Genomic DNA, 9,629 nt, shown 5'->3' with positions numbered 1-9,629 from the left:
TAAATCAAACAAACTTGTAAAACGTAGGTCGATGCATGCTCATTTCCTACGAGTAGCTTTATGTTACTCACCCCTACGATACTGGGGCATATTTCAGGTACAAGAACCAAGGTTGCGATTCTCGTCATGGTTGGATGATTGGTGGACTTGAAGATTTTCATTCTTGTAAAGGTTGGCTTGAAAACCCATTTGTAGCCTTATATGTCAAAATATGTATATTTGAATTTAAACATGTATTGTGTACACGAGTAGACTCTTTTCAATATATTTGACTTGTATGAGATGAGGTTGGAGGCCAATGACTTGTATATTGTATCCCTTGTACTTTTGACTCCGTGAAATATTATGAATATATTAAGAAATGTTAAGTAATAGTTTTGCCATGGTTGCATTGGGTGTGGGAAATTTGTTGCCATTCTTTCATTGGGTCTCATTATTCATGTTTGAAGTGTGGCCAAGGGCCAAATGGTAATTTAAGGTCATTTGTGAATTTTGGTTTTCAAAATACCCATTTCAAATTCATTTTCGCCTTTTTGGGCGTTGGGGGGTCGGATTTTGACTCCACCATTTCTGGGAGCCGCGGACCATTCCCGTGTGCTCAAAATCACTTATTACATTTGCATGCATATTCGTTTCAGCTTAGAAGTGCATTTGGGGTCAAATGTATGTTTGGTGCAAATTCACATTTTTGCCGTTTTGAGCCTAAACTGAGCATGAGGGCAATTTGGGGTTTTCAGTTGAAAAATAAAGTTTTCTTTTAGCATGGTTGGCTAGAAGAGATGATTTTGAGGGTAGTTTCTTCTTTGTGTTTTTCTCAAAAAGGCCCAGAAAGTCCTCAAAATCGCATTTCAAGTTGGCATTTCAGTTGCAGCCTATAGTAGTTTGAGCAATCTAAAGGGAGGTTTCGAGTGCTCTAACTTTGGGCAGAACTCTTAGGGCAAATTTCAAGCTCTCGAAGTCCTTGTTCGAGTGCTCTAGGTACTGTTCACAGGTGTATGTGTGTCTTAGTTCAACACTGCACCTCCGACTTCAAATCATCATATCTTCTTCGTTTTAACTTCGAATTGGTCAATTCTTGAGTCTAAATTGATTGCGTTGAAATAAGCTTTCCAATGGTACTAATTAGAGCTTCAGATTCTTCTTATTGCTCAAGTTATTTAGGTTATAGTAAGGTAAAGTCTATTTTTGCTTCGAACCGGGATAGGGTTTCCCTTCCTTCGACTTCAGAACTTGATATTTTTGTTATCCGGACTCCGAATCATGCGATTCTTAAGTCTATTGTTGCTGATTTTTCATTTTCTTTCTAATGGTGTTCACGGTGGCAACCATTTTGGTGTGGAATGATCATTTTGCCCCTAGGTTCATTCTTATCTGTTTTTGAAACGTTGCTTCCGCATTTACTTCCTTTGGGTTTTGTGACCTCGTTGAGGGTCACATTGGTGTCCTAGATGAGTGTTGTATCTCTAGAGACCATTATTCTATCTTTTGCCTCCGCATTTTGGATCCGTATTGGGTCATCATAGGACACACTGGTTTGAAAAATCCAGGGTCGTCACAAAGGTAGTGTGTAGAGAGGCATAGTGGTGGCAGGAGAACTTCATGATCCTCTTTACTTGGACCAGAGAGTCAGTTTACGTCGAGCTATCAATGTTAAACTTAGCATGTTGTCGAGCTGTCGACGTTAAACTTAGCATTTGTATGTTGTACCGTAGTTTATTTCTATTTTTTGTTTTTACTTATTGTTATTTTTATGTTTTTATTTTTATTTTTATTTCATTTATTTTAGTTTGCGATTTAATTATTTTTCTAGGTTTTAGTAATTTTTAGGTTTATTTTATTTCTTTTAGTTTAGTTTAGTTTAGATTTAAGTTAAATAGAAAAAGAAAATAAAAAATAGAAAAATAGCAAAAATCCAAAAATTTGTCTCAATGCTCGAGCCTGAAATTTGGGGCTCGAGCATCAGCTACTAAAGGCTCGAGCTTGCAGATGCTAAGCTCGAGCACTCTATCATCATTAACTTTAGGGTTTTTAGCAGCCATGCTCGAACCTGAAACCTAAGGCTTGAGCCTTTGTACTTTAAAATAAAAAGAAACCCTCAAGCTACACTTGAAACCCTCGTGCCTTTGCCTGTTTTTGTCTCCAATCTCTCCCAATTCTCTCAAATCTCTTCAATCTCATCTTCTTCGTCATCTCAAGCTTCGATTCTAAATAAAAAAGGTAAGAATCTCTCGTCCCTCTCAGTTATATATATATATATGTATATATATATGTATATATTATCTATATATGTATTGATTTCATTCTGAAATAATGCCCAAATTTCCTAAAACTATTCAATTTAATACTTTATAACCCTATCTAATCATGAAATCATTCACAAATTTACGGAAATTGCAAATCTCAAATTGGATTTGAAGAACACGGGTTATTGAATTTTAGAGGGTTAAGGTGTTAATATAGGAAGTTTGGGGGTGTTGGGTAATTAAGGAGGAGTATTGGGGTGGATTTGGATTAATTTGGGTTGATTTTGGAGGATTAGGGAGGCGATTTGCTTTGGTTGCAAACCATGAAGCTCGAGCCTTCCGATTGAGGCTCGAGCCTTCACTTACAGCAAGCTCCAGCATCAGGATCCCAAGCTCGAGCCTCAGCTAGTATCAAGCTCGAGCCTTTGGACTTCAGGCTTGAGCCTAGGGGCACAAAGTTGATATTTTCTATTAGATTATAGTGTCAGGGGTGTAGACGGTTACAGAGATGCCGAGACGACCAAGGCAACGGATTATTCAAACCCCTGCGATGGCATTGGATGATTCCTGGTGGTACAGTACTATCCGCCAGGAGACAGATTTTGTTATAGAGGACTTCCAATGCCATCAGGATACATTTTAGGTGGTAGAGGCCCTATAGGCTGAACAGCTGTCGGGATTTTTGTGGCATCTAGCCTATATTGCCTATCCCCGGCTAGTGCAAGCATTCTACCGCTCCCTACAGTTTCATATAGGCGATGAGGAGCAGGATGAGGAATATCACTTCACAACTATTATCGAGGGAGTACAGCTGACAGTTAGCTGTGAAACAATTGCTCAGGCTATGGGTTGCCATCATAGGTGCCCAACCGCTCTACAGGGGAGATTTCCTTAGATTCCCTCTGGCACGACCTTAGAGGCGATGGTATGCGCTTTGGGCCAGGGGAGACACTCCACCACTTGGGAGATGATCTGGAAGTCACAGCTTTCGCGACGTTTCTGGTTTCTTGATACAGTCCTAGTGGCCAATGCTCGCCTTATCAGACATAAGATAGGGTGATGCATTGAGATGGTGGATACACACTATGCATTCCACTCCGACTATTGTGTGACGGCCCTGGTTTTTAGGCCAGTTAGTCCTGTAATGAACCGAACGTAGATCAGATGACGAATCTAGAATGCAGAAGCAAAAGATAAAACAATGATCTCCAGAGATACAACACGTCTCTAAGACACCAATGTGACACTCAATGAGGTCACGGAACCCAAAGAAAATAAAGGAGGAAACGACGTTTCAAAAATGGACAAGAATGAACCTAGGGGCAAAAAGATCATTTCCAAAATGAAATTGGGTGATACCAAGCACACCATTAGAAGGATAACGAAAAATTAATAAACTTAGACTTAAGAATCACTTGATTCGGAGTCCGGATGAAGAAGATATGGTTAACGGAAGAAAAAAAAAAAAAAGGGAGTCAAAAGGTCAAAATAGTCAACCAAAGACCATCTAACCGGTTAGGAGACTTTTCTAACCGGTTAAGAGGCAAAAACAGAGTGTTCATAATTCTGCCCGCATATGTAACCGGTTATGAGATCCGCCACCCATACACTTGACCTATACACTTGTACTATAGTTCAGCAAAAAGGTGATAGTAGGGGTTTTTCGGGAAAAAATGGGTTTTTGAAGGCCTAGATGACATTTTTTGGAAAAACACAACGAAGAAACCCCCTCCACCCCCCCCCCCCCGCGCCCCCCCCAAATCGAGTTTTCTACTCAAAAATGTGAAAGAAAATGAAAAAAAAAAAACTCACTATGAAATGTCCAGAATGCTCCTCTAAAAGGTCAGGTCATGAGGGTTAAAAAGCTGTTAAAATGAAAAAAACAAAAAGCTGAACTTCGCGAGGGATTTTTAGTACCAAGATGACATTTTATGGAAAAACATGAAGAAGAAACCCCCGCCCCCCCAAAAAAAACCATGTTTTCTAAGTGACCATGCCAAGGCCAGAACTTATTTCTTGAAAGAAAACCCCAAAATGCCCTTAAACCAAATTATGCAATAAAAATATAAAATGAGTCCATAGGAGGCTCAAATCGCCAAGGAAGAGGTTTTTCTTAAAAACAATCATGCACGCAAACATAACTTACCTATTAGGACGTGCTAAAATGATCCATGGCTTAAAAATACAGCCGATGCAAAATACGACCCCCCAACGGTCAAAAAGGCGAAAATAAACAAGAAATGGAAAATTTGAAAACCAAAATTAACAAATGATTTCAAATTACCGTTTGGCCCTTGGCCACACTTCATGCATGATTAATGACACCCTATGAAAGAATAAAAATGGAATTCCCACACCCGATGCAAATATGGTGAAGTAATGACTTGACATTTTTCAATATTTTCATAATAAACCTTGAAAGTGAAAGCGCATAGAATGCAAATTAGATACCATTGGCCTATGGTCTCATCTCATACATGTCAAATACATTGAAAAGAGTGTACTGATGTACACTTTACATGTTTAGAATCAAATATACATATTTTGACATATAAGGCTACAAGTGGTATTTCTAGCTAACCTTTACAAAAATGGAAACCTTCAAGTCCACAAATCATCCAAGCATAATGAGAATCTCAACCTTGATTCGTATACCTGAAAAAATATCCCCGATAACTTTGGGGTGAGTACCATAAAGCTACTCATAGGAGATGAGCATGTAAAGACCTAACGTTTTACAAGATTATCACGTTAATGTGAAACAATTCAAATGCGTTATGCCACCTAACGTCTATGTTAAAGGTGAGACTCAAAGAGCATCCTAAGCTACCTTAGAACATTTCTAGCATAAATCACATCATTAATGCAATTTAAATAACATAGAAACATGTTATACAAGGCAACAAGATATAGATTCTCAAAGTTATCAACTTGAAATCTAAAATGCGAAAACAAATAAAGTGGGTCATGCCACCTAACGTCTATGTTCCAAATGAATATATAGGATCATTCCTAAGCTACATTTGAACATTTAAAGCGTAATGTACTTAACAATATTAAAAACATGCGATGATTCCTTATAAATCATAATGCATAAATGTACTTAACAACATTCAAAACATGTGATGATTCCTTACAAATCATAATGCATAAAAGTACTTAACAACATTAAATTGCCAATAATCAAAACCACAAGTCACAATTAAACATTGGTTGTCAACCTGGAATTGAATGTGAAATCAAGTAATGGGAGACTTGGATATCAAATCTTGGATAAAGCCAAGAACTATGGTTATTCCGGGCATTAACCCACTGGGAATACCACCTTAGTATGCACTATAAAATAGGGAGAACTCATACCTCTCGTACTAGAGCCAAACTCTAGCCATATCTCTGTTGCAATGTCCCAAGTGACTCCAAAATAAATAAGTTGACAACTTATATACGAAATATATAAAGTACGAAACTACATTCCATGCACAAGTAGGTTGAAACCACACAATACATATTCTAAATCCACAACTATTATAGGATGACAAGTGTCGAATCTTCAGAGTGTGATTTGTTACACGCTATAATAACATCACATGTCGAATCTTCAGTGTGCCATTTGTTACACGCTATAACAGTATAATTTAATATTGAAAACATATACTCATAAATCCATTACAAGTCTAAAATCATGCTTTAAACATACTAATAATGTCAACACATGATTAGTTCATTAACATAACAGAAATGAAAATTAATTAAATGAACAATTAATTTCTCGAAGTTTCAAATCCTAATCAAATGATCCATAATTAATACATGTTATACAACATAACTTGATCGTTACATATATCAATTCGAGAACTTAATTAGGCCATTGGAACAATAAAATGGAATCTAATTCAATCATGATAATCAAATCCCTAAATTCTAAAACAACATCAAATGGTCCCAAATTAATATATGTTAATATACAAGTCCTAGTCATCACAAATATTAAGTTAAAAACTCAATTCAGCCAATAGAACCTTTAGATAGATTTTATTTAATTCTTTTAATTAAAATCTTTAAATTTTTAAAATCATTCAAATGCTCTCAAATTCAAGTATGTTAAAGAACATGCCAAGACTTAATTTAAAAGCATATCACAAATTAATTTCATGCAAGGTACGTCCATTAGAATTAAACTTTCACAAAAGAAAATTATTAAATAAAAGTTACAATTCTTTTTCAAATAATCAAAATTTAATATATGTTAACAAAATACCAAAGCCTAATTTTCTAGCATACCACAATTTAATTTTAAGTTGAATATCATCATGAGAATTAAATCTTAAACATAGAAAATAATCAAATTAAATTCTAGATTATGAACAAAAGCATGCATACAAGTTGTATAAGCACCAATAGCATGCAAGACAACAAAAATATAAACTATAACATCCCTTACCTCCATTTGAGATGAAATCTCAAATCCCCACCGAAAGAAAAGTGCTCTGAATCCAACAATACTCCTAGGTTATGTTAGGGACAACTTGGTGTGGCATGTCGTGTCGATGCACCAAATTATAATGAAAAGTGTGGCCAAGTTTAAATTTATAAAGTGCCACTACTACCTCTAACTACTAATATAGCTAGGGTGACTAGGGATTGTCCCAAGGGAGTGGTTGCGTACTTGGAATGGAAACAAGGTTGGATTAGTAGGTCTAGTGATCAAAAGGTGTTTTGATTAGTTAATTAAACTACAATGTAAATAAATTCAATACAAGGAAATTAAAACAAATAAAGGGGTAGAGAACAAGAGTGAGAGGTGTTGGGAACTAGAGGTCACCACTAAACATCACCATTCTAGACACTCAATGTGTAATGAATGAGGGAAAACATGTGTTGCAATACAAAGAGGTGTGATTGATTGAATCAACAAGCATGGATGACTAATTAAGTATACATTATCTAGACAACCTAGTAATTAACACAATATATCAAAATAAGCCATTATTCCTTCCTTTAAGCTCACAATCAACATACTAATGATCGGTTGAGAATTCGATCTATAATAAATCAACCTTCGCAATAGCACGAATCATTGTAAAATAGGGCTATTGGTCGGGTAAGTTGAACCACTGGGACTGCGCTAATTTATGGCAACCTAAGTGTCTAGAGTCTTTTTAGAATGATAGGGGTGTTCATAGGGGATTTGTTGGTTGTCACTTAAGCTATGAAATTAAGGTGCATAAATTAAAAGTTTGCAAGAGTTTAAGGGAGATGAAATACAAGTAAAGAGGACTAGGGAAGTGAATCCGCCTCCATCCCTATACACATGCTAGATTAGAGCTAAATTGGGGGAAAACAATATATATATAGTCATGATACATAGTACACTTGGTTGCTATAATATCCTTAAGAATTTCATTAAATCTCAAGCAAGCATGATCCAACAAAGGTGAACATGTTTAGACTACCTAACTAAGGTGTAGCTTAACTATATTTACTTGAATGAAAAATTATCAAGCCCTAGATAAAATGATGAAGCACATGAAGGTAAGAATCAAGCATAGACCATCAAAGGGGAACCCTAAGCAATGATCTATCAAAGTACTTATCAACATGCCATTGAACCATTTCATAACCTTGTCTCCATTCTCACCATGAAAACTTAAGCAATATGATTAATATAAGACATAATCTAAAACAAGATAATCAACTTAAAGAAATCATCCATACAAATATCAACATTCATTACAAGAAATGAAAAGCTCTTGGTTATGAAAAAACCATAAAATATACATTGTAATCCCTAAAATATAGCCTAAATTAGAACTGCTTACAAGGGAGGGGCCTCATCACCTCCCTAGATGGAGGTTTAGTTACCCATGGGAGCCTTAGAAAAAGGAAGAAGCTTTATCTCTATCCCCATTTTCGAGCTCCTTTGTTGTAGCTTCAAGAACTCTATCTTCTCCTCCTCTTTCTCTCCCTAGAAATCTTGCAAAGATGAGATATATCTTGTTATGTGTGGTTCTCCTCCTTTGTAGACATCCTCTCCCACCAAATAAGGCTCAACTCCCTCCCAAAAGACATCTCCAACCAACCCATAAAGATGGAAATTAGAAATGAGGGAATCAAGGTGCAATTGGGCTGAAGTGATGGATCCCAGAGAGCATTCTGCTTAAAGTTCAAGCGCTCTAAATAAGCACTTCGAGCGCTAGAAGTTGGACCAGTATGCTCCTTTCTCTTGACCTGTTTTGCACTACTTTGGTAAAATAGCCATAACTTTCTACTCCAAACTCCAAATGATAAACTATTTGAAGATTTGGAAAGATATTTCAAAGCTCTAAATACACCATGTTTTAATGAAAGTCCAGTTCTTGAGTTTAATAGGTCAAAAATGGCAAGAAAAGTCAGACTCCACTGCTACCAGAACTTTAGCCTTGAGCACATTGTTATTCAAAGATTGAACAAAACATCATTTTTGCTCCTTTTTGGCCAATGAACCTGAAAATATATAAAAGCATGCAAATGAAGATAATCTATATAGAATAATCAAATAATGGACTTAACTAATGCAGCTAAGGGCGCTTGAATTTGCAATATTCGACACTTATCAACTAACAAGTTAGAGAATTATACTACTTGCATTCATAAGTATAGAACATCAATCAACAAGCATAGATTGTCTTCCTGTCTAGGAAAATAAGGCAACTACACTTCAACTAAGCTAGAGGGATGAAAATTAAACTAACTAAACTAAGGTAAAGGCACAATCCATCAAGAAATGAGTATGAACCATCAAACAAATCACAAAAGTATTCTATTTAAGCACTATGCCTTGACAATCTCTAGATTCATAGCATCAATACACATAGACATACATCAATTTCAAAACCAAGAGATAAACACATAAACATCTATTCTAGCATACATAGACATATGAATAGAATGAAATGATCAATTGGAAGTATTAATTAGCATAAATCATTGTAAAAACAAGATTCATATATAAATCAAATGTCAAGACAAGATTACAATAGAAATCTCCTTAAAATACAACACATCAAGGTCTAGAAGGCATGCTTAGGGTTAACTCTAGCCCCCAAGAAGAAGTTTAGCCATTCATTGATGTAGTCATCCAACCCTTAAGAGCCATCTCCACAATATGAATGATCTTCTTTTTGATGGAAACACTAGATAAATGGAAGAACTCCCAAATAGTGTATGTCTCTCTAATTTCTAACCTCCTTTCCAAGATAGTATATGATATCTATGATAATGACATGAGATATGACGTAAAAATTGCTCAAAATCCTTATATAGGTAGCTCAAGTGTCACCCCCAATGGTCAGGTCTCGTGCACTAGGGTCCTTTCAGTGATTGCACCACGAGCCCTCTTTTAATGAG

Source organism: Cornus florida, unplaced genomic scaffold, assembly GCF_030987335.1.
Source record: "Cornus florida cultivar Cherokee Brave unplaced genomic scaffold, ASM3098733v1 CherokeeBrave_3.0.0_Hap2_Chr08, whole genome shotgun sequence".
Taxonomy (NCBI): domain Eukaryota; kingdom Viridiplantae; phylum Streptophyta; class Magnoliopsida; order Cornales; family Cornaceae; genus Cornus; species Cornus florida.
The sequence above is the reverse complement of the archived record's forward strand: the minus strand, read 5'-3'. Positions refer to the sequence as shown.